General features: G+C 34.5%; 1 protein-coding gene across 4 annotated transcripts in view; it reads left to right on the top strand.

Annotated features, from left to right (window-relative positions):
- The first annotated feature begins 5,634 nt into the window (after positions 1-5,634).
- FSTL5 (follistatin like 5) overlaps positions 5,635-8,409 on the top strand; it is a 701,705-nt gene continuing 698,930 nt past the window's right edge. For all 4 annotated transcript variants that reach the window (XM_026499588.4, XM_026499587.4, XM_057310158.1 and 1 more), the window contains exon 1: positions 5,635-6,051. The gene's annotated coding sequence lies outside the window, so the exon portion shown is untranslated. The remainder of the gene's footprint in view (positions 6,052-8,409) is intronic.

Genomic DNA, 8,409 nt, shown 5'->3' with positions numbered 1-8,409 from the left:
AAGAGGAAGAAGCAGGCTCCTAGCGGAGGAGCCTGATGTGGGGCTCGATCCCAGAACGCCGGGATCACGCCCTGAGCCGAAGGCAGACACTTAATGACTGTGCCACCCAGGCGCCCCAGAAAAACAAATTTTAATTTATTCAATTATATTTACTTTAAAAATATTTTCTTAATTCTTCATTTCGTCTCATCCTCTCTTTTATAGAGCAACATATTTTAGCCCCATCCTTATGAGCCTGAGAATTCTGTGCATGGACATATTGGTAGATGACAGTTCTTATAGAAAAGTTATTCCCATTATTTTCAGACTAGGACAGAAAAAGTAAATATTCTTTACAAGCCAAAATAAGAAAGGGAAAATACAGCTCTGGGGGAAATTCATAGTGGTATCACGTGGAAGTCAGAGAGTATGTCTAAAAAGAGCTATTAGATGAGGAATATAAAAGTACATGAAAACCTGAAAACTAGAGTAGATAACACAAACGTGAGTCTGGTAGGTCTATTATTTTTCATTTCCCTCGATATGCTTATGTAAAGAGGCAGCTTTATTTTTTCCCTTCTCTGTAGAATATAAAACTTACCAAGTTAAGGATCCATGTTTATCATAAGATAAACATATATTAGGTTTACAGGTCTTTCCACACTTAGCAGCCACAGTACATACCATTCATTGTAGTCTACAGTGGTCCTTTGAATGGCTCATTAGTACTTACTTCTGAATTCAAATTCAGAATTTGATTTGACTCAAACTATTAATGATAATTATTGATGATAATAAGCCTCAGATTATTGATGATAATGAACAAATCTAGTCCTTAAATTCCTACCTAGATTGTTCTGTTAAATGCTATAGATTTTAGCTTTTGAGCTAGGTGGCATTTCTTGAAAAATGTTCCATTCTTTCTGTCTTTAATATTACCTCAATACAGACTAATATCAACCAATTTTTTGAACCTATAACTTTCATTCATATTGTATATTTGCCAAGGTTCTTGTGGAATATGAAAATCCCATTTACATAGGAATTAAAAGAGTTCATCTGTGCATTGATGTGAGAATTCGAGGTATACAATAGAGTTATATCCAAGTTTTAACATGATATTTCTGAAAAATGACCTCAATCCTTTATTAAATGTACCATTTTGATGGTAGGCTCATGATTAAAAATTGTAAACATGGTCTTAGTGTGTCTTCTGTGTGTTAAATACTAATGAGAAAAGAACTTTCATATTATTCATCATAAATATAACATTCTCTTATGTGAAACCAACACAATGCCTGCACTATAATAGACAATGGAGACAAAAATAAACATAATATAAATTTGCAATATATATTGAAATTCTTAAAAATTAAGCTAATATAATCTCATGAAAGCATGTAGTTGATTGCAAATACCACTTAGGTCAAAAATTGTGTGTGTGTGTGTGTGTGTAACTCAATAGTGTTCTTCAGTCTGTAACTTTATATATTAGATTGAGGTTTTGATTCTTATATCTTAAAGCTTATGTACATATTTTAAAGAAAATATATTTGAGAATCCTCTTCAGTGCATGTCCCCCCACATACACATAAAGTACATTTAATATGGAAATTCTATATTAGCTAAGATTTGTAGTTATAAACATATTGTATCAACACTCCATTCAATAATACAATAATGTATTTAAATGTCCTATTACACAACAGACATTAACACTAATAAACATTTTATTACTAGAATGTTAAAATGAAAGATAGGTAAAGAGAAAAGGTCATAAGAGAGTAAAGCTTAGAAAGAAGTAAGGGAAGGAAGTAATGGAAGTAGGAAGCAAAACAATAGTAGAAGTAAGGGAAGAAAATACATTTTCAAGTATCAAATATTCAAATAATGTTGCAAAGCACTGCATATCTGGCATTTGGAATTGCTGTTAAAAAGCTAAAAACCAAGAACATATGTTAAATTTCAGGAATTATTTTTTCCTAAGAACTAATTGTTAAGTGAAGTTTTCATGCTTTAAAAACATCATGTGCGTATAATGTATCAGGAGAAAACACAATCATATGGAAGTTCACATTCAAGAGAGTTGAAATCTCTAAGATAGATACATTTTGTGCTTATGTTCTAATTTTATGACTCTTTTTAATTAAGGAAGGCTTGGTCATTTGTGTTCAGATTTTTTTCCTGGCCTTGCTTTATTTTGCTCCCCCAAAATTAAGAGTGAAAATTACTTAGCATAAAGTAGTGACTATTGGCTTTTCAAAATAAGCATGTTCTTAACTCACAGCAAACCTTCTCATAATTGATGCAAAAAGAGAAATTAACAAGGCATACATTGTTATTATCTTTAGATTATTTATATTTCTAATGTACTACAAATACATTAGAATAATTATAATTTGAAAAGGAGCTTGTAAAATTTGTTGACACTACAGGAGTCCAAAAATAAAGAACCAAAAAGCAATATATTAAAAGGTAAATCGTTCAAACAAGTATAAATACCCACTCACAAGGCAACAACACAATGAGCTTCATAATTTCTGTGTATTACATTTTAATATGTTCATGTAAATTACATAAATTAAAATCCATAAGTACATGTTGGTCATTCAGCTTTAAAGATATTTTCCTTGTTCATATTTACTTAATATTTTAGTCATCTTTCCCATGACAATTTACAACTAAAAATCCATCTAATGACTTTTTGCATGCATTACATTTTATTGTTGCTTTACAATTACTTTAAATATACTGAACAGTAATTATATGTATATGTGAGAATATTGTTATATTGCTTATATAAAAATAAATAACTACTTTCACAAACCCATTCAGTCCTCTCTTAATTTCATTCTGGTTAGGTGAAATTTGTTTTTTTTTTTACTTCTCTCAACCTCATCCTTGTCCTAGTCGACTAACTCATCTTCTTTGCACACCTCCCAAACTAATTTACCGCAAGGTAGCATTTTCACAGTCTTAGTAACCAGATGCCAATTTATCCCATCTAAGGGGAAGTTCTTTAAGATCTTGAATTCTGTCACAATATCACTATAATATAGAAATTTATGAAGTTTTAAAATTCTACTGTAGAATCACAGGATGACAGATATGTAAGGAACTTTAGAGATAATTTAGTAAGATAAAATCCTCAAATCTTACAAATGATGAGTGTGCTGTAGCAGTTTAAATAACTTGATCTTGGTCACACAGCTAATTCAGGGCAGAACAAAACCTAGAATTTCTTAGGAGGGGTCAGTCCTCCCAGTTCTATTTCTTTTCTTTTTTCTTTTTATTTTCTCCTCTCTCTCTGCTTTCCCTCAACACAGTGAGACAATGGTTTATTTTCTTTCTTTTTTAATTTGAAACATTTGAAACATATTTGTTTTCCAGTTTTATCCCCCTAGGCTTTTGAATAATATTATGCCTGGCTTAATTTAATTCATAGCCCCAAACAATATGATCACTGAAGTGTACTGAAAAATAGTGTCTATTAAACAGCATATGACAGAGGCTTTGGTGGAATTTTATAAGAATTTTTATAATGCACTCTGTATATTTTCACAGTGAACTTTTAAGTCTTCCCTGCCATTTTAGCATGTTGGCATAAAGCAGACCAAAATATGCCATGTGACATTTCTAAAAGAAGCATGACATGTGTGCTTTGATCAGCCTAAGTACAGGATATTCAGTTGACTTTATTGTAATTATAATTGTAGAATGCCCATCTGCCCCTAAATGGCATCTTTTATGCCCTACCATGGAGTCTGAAACCATTATAAATTCACTTTGGGAACTGAAGTACTTTTGGAATGTGTGTGTGTGTCTCTGTGTGTGTGTTGTGTGTGTGTGTGTGTGTGTGTGTGTATGTGAGTATGTGTATGTAATGAACAGTGCAAAAAGGCATTGCACTAGTCATTTATATATTTATATAAAATCAATAGCTGTCATAGGAAAATAAAAATTGCAGACTACCTGGAATGCAGGCATTGTGGTCTAGATATGTTGGGGGATATTCCCAGGGAACTGAATATTTAAGAAACGAACTGACAAATTCTTTAATAAAGCTGGAAAGGAAAGTTTATGTGGATGCAAAGGAGAAAAAAGAGGTTCCCTCAGAAGCAAAATTACCATATTTTTTCTTAATTTTGCTAACTAACTTTCAAGAATGATATAAGTATATATGCCTACAAAATAAATGTGCTTCCTCAAATAATTTCTTAAATATTGCAGAAAATCAAATTTATTAATTATGTTTCTTGATAGGAAAATAAACAAGTGCACTAATTTTATCAAAGTCCCTGAAAACACTCATAGCAGATCCAGTGCAGAATTACATTAGACTCCGGGAATATCAGAATGTATGTATTTTGATGGAAAACAGTGTATTGATTGCTATGCCATTTCATGAATAAATAACTTTGTTTATGAAAATATTTTTATCCAACTTAAGAAAATTTGGGCTTAATTTTAGTTGTCCATATCTTTGTACATGTAAGTCCTGATGGCTGTAGGGGGGACATGTGGACAGGATGTGAATAATGACCCTTCTAGATGATTGATTGCTTCAGTTCACTAAAAGTGTTTGTTTACAAGTTTAAGCAGTCAGGAATCTGGCATGGTAGCCCCTCTTTTTCTTGCTGTCAAGGCCCTTAGAGCCTCACTGGAACAAGAAACATCACATATACTGAGAGGATTGCTAAAGGCTATGAAATGCTTCCAGCATACCCCATCTTTCATAGAACAATTGATATATTAGACATAATAAATATTACATAACCTTCAGGATTTTGGCAGTGGAAGTTGAAGCGGAGAACTTTCACTTTTTTTATTATTAAATGATTTTTTTAACCCTGGAATCTCCAACCTCACATAGCTTGATGATGTATTTCAATCACAAGAGTGAAGAGGGAAGATTCTGTAGATTTTATAAGAACACCTGAATTCTTGATATATGCTATATAGCATTTACAAAAAACATAAGAAAAAAATTCTGTTTGCGAATGATGGTAAGCATTGCCAGCTTTCACATTTTCTCCCAGAGCTCAGAGCAATTTTTTTCTCCAGGACAAGTTTCTGCTGCAGCGACTCCCTCTAGCAGCTCCGTGAACCGAGGAAAGGGAACGGAACGCCAAACCCATCCTTTCCAGTAAACAAATGGTAGGGAGCAGGAGGAAAGTTTGGCCGGGAAGATCAAAAGGAGCAGGGAATTTTTTTTTTTTGGAGTTGTTGGATGGACTAATTCTATTCCCCAGTCCCTTCTCCACCAGCCTCCCCAGCCTCCCCAGCCTCTCCTCTCAGTGCTCCACTGCCCCCACCCTCCGCCCCTTCTTTCTGCCAGAGCTGTGCCAGCAGCGATCTTTAGAGCGCACAGAAACGGCAGTCCCAGCTAAGGCAAAGGCTCGGGCCACGCCAAAGCATTTAGTTTCTTGAGGACCGGTTGTGCATGAATCGTGAAGTCCAATGAAGCCCACGTTGGTCAATAGCCTGGATTTCGTCGCCTCGATTGCCTCAGCTGACCCTAGCAGAAGCCCAGTCAAAGGGGCGGCCCCGCACCTCTCAGGGAGTTGATATGCAAAATAGTTACGTCAGATGGTGGGGGCGGGGCACGCCCGGGTTGAGTGGCAGCAGCTTTTGCTGTGGGAGGAGGCGCGAGAATCAGCCTGGTTCAGTGACTGAGACAAACTGGAGGTGAGAGGAGCTGGTGCTGTCCACTGTGCTGTCGGTGCTGAACCTGGGACGCGCGCAGACGGGTTGCTCTAGCACCTCGAGGCAACGCCCTCTTGCACTCTCTGTGCCCTGCGGGACCCGCTTCACCAGCAGGGCCATATCAACTTGACAAAGGAGTGTGGTATCGGACGTGGGAGAGAGTCCTCTGTTTGCCACCTGGGCGCCCATTCAAGCGTGACTTTGGAGATTTCTATAGTTTTAGACCAAACTATTTTCCTCTTTTCCCAGCTGAAACGATCTTTTAGGTTTTTTGTTTTTTTTTTTTAACTATTATTATTGTTGTGATTTATATATCCACACCGTTTAGGAATCTTTCTGGGAGACTTTTTTGACTCTTAAAATAAGGTAAGAAAAAGAACGTTACAAATTATTACAAATGGGGGAGGAATGCAGAGTGCCATACAAAAATTTAAAAGCAAGTTGTGATTTTTATAATTTGAAACAGGACTTTGGGCAATAATTGCAATAATTATAATAATAATTACTACTACTGTTATTATTATTACAAGAACATCAATTGGTGATTAAGCACTGAATTCTAGAAGGGAAGTTGAGGGGTGTTTTTTTTTGGTGTGTGTGTATGAAGTTAATGTCATCAGGTTACATCCTGCTTTATAAATATAAATATTTGTAGAGCAACACTTCCAGCATGTCTCAAGAAACAAGAACCATTCAATGCAAGCCCCCAAATATGTTAGTAAATTACATTAAATAAATTAACCAACAAGTTGTTTAAAACAAATGCAATCTTAAAAAAATATTTGAGTGGACTAATCTCTGATTAATCAATATTACCTCTGCTATCTGTAGCATAGACTGCAAAGTACAGAGCTCTCAACATTTTTGGAGGGAGGTAGTAGGTATAAGGGCATTTATATCGTGTTGGGTTCATTTAGATGTGTTGTTATGCAGTAGATCCAAATAAAACTTGTGAAACTCAGTCTCTGAGAATTCTACACCCCAAGGTCATGTGTATTTCCAAGTTGGGGACTGTTTGTTCTGATATTGACTAGTAAATGTCATCCCCTCCCCACCCCCTCAGGTTAGAGGTGGATGTAAATGGGAAGCTCTGATTTAATAATACAGTATTAGCTTGTATTATAGTCGCTACTGCTGTTGGTAATTGAATGGAACTGGGAAGCGTGGGCTGAGAAAATGTCTCGCTATTTCAGCAATGTTTAACCTCTTGCATGTTTAACAGAGAGCTTTTCTCTACTTAGGAGATTTTCTTTTGAAGCTATGTTCCTTTTGTCAATTGGCAGTGTGTTTTGAGTGTGTATGAAGAAAGAATTCAGTACAGAAAACCACTGAACAGTACTTCTCACAGTGAACAATTTTGAATGATAGAAGTTAACTGGTGCTCCGTGTATTTCTTATTACTATTCATGACTTTATTTGACAGGCATGATGTTTATCTGATAAATAGAATTATTAAATTTTCATTTATGTCATTTAGTGACATTAGATTAAGGATAAACGATGGCTGGAAAAATATAGAGGGGAGGGTTTACGTTCCAGGGAGAGAGTTCAGGTTGCAACTAGACATCCTATCTTAATAGGAACATGTAAAATGTAAGCTGTTTTAGACTTAGTATCATTCAACTGACTAAGGCTATGTTCTTCAACAACTCAAGAGTACACTAAGTTAAGTTTATATATTTGTGTATTTTAAATTATCATAAAAATTTCTGCTCTAGTTGCATTACCCTTAACAAGTATGAACTTTAGCTTTAAAGTTTATGATTTAAAATAATTCCTCTGCATAGAGATTTTTCATTTTATTTTCAACACAGTCCTACATGAGAGTGATTGTTACAAGAAATGGATATCATTGCAAACACTAGAGGCTAAATGTAAATCCCTTTAAGTTGTTCCCATGTTTTACCCTAAGCATATTGTTCTTAGTAGGATTCTTGTCAGTCATGTGATCTTACATTAAATATTGATACAAAATTTGTAAAGACTGAAAGGGTAGAGAAGCAAAGGAGGATATATGAAACACTGGACTATGAAACTCCTACCAGACTCCTTTAAACTAATTTAGAATAATTATTTTCTTCTATACATTTTGAAATTTTCTTTTTAAAAGTAATTATATGGGTATAAGCACTCAGACTATGGAATTTCAAACAGAATTATGGCTTCCTTTAATTTCAGTTTTCTTTTCTTTATTGAAACATCAATATATATTTTAATTTTATAACTTACTGGAAAGGCAAGAACAGAAATAAACACTATGCTCATCTAAATGTATTTCAGTATCTCATTGACTTCTTTTTGCATGAAGTTTTCCAAGATGTATATCTTCATTTGAGTATAAACAGTTCCCCTGAACTACCAGTATCTGGAATTCTTTCAGATGAAGTTTAGTGTTGTCACAGTGAGATGGTTAAACACTAAAAACAAAGTATGCTATTGGCAATTTTGAAACCAGTAAGGTAGATTCAGTGAGATTGCAAATCTAAAATATTAGAAATACTTTTACTGATATTTTTTACATATTTAGCTTTTATATCTTAGTTCTCAGGTAAGGTAAAATTAGATAATTAGATGACCATGATAAGCCCAACCATGGCACATAGGGGTACTATTTGGATACAGAATTCGATTCTTACTGTAAACTGTAAACAAATACAATTGCCAACTTTGAAGACACCTATTAAAGATATTCAAATGTGGTGACCCTTCATAAATTTTTTGCTG

The sequence above is a fragment of the Ursus arctos genome, unplaced genomic scaffold (genome assembly GCF_023065955.2).
Source record: "Ursus arctos isolate Adak ecotype North America unplaced genomic scaffold, UrsArc2.0 scaffold_11, whole genome shotgun sequence".
NCBI classification, from domain to species: domain Eukaryota; kingdom Metazoa; phylum Chordata; class Mammalia; order Carnivora; family Ursidae; genus Ursus; species Ursus arctos.
The sequence above is the reverse complement of the archived record's forward strand: the minus strand, read 5'-3'. Positions and strand labels throughout refer to the sequence as shown.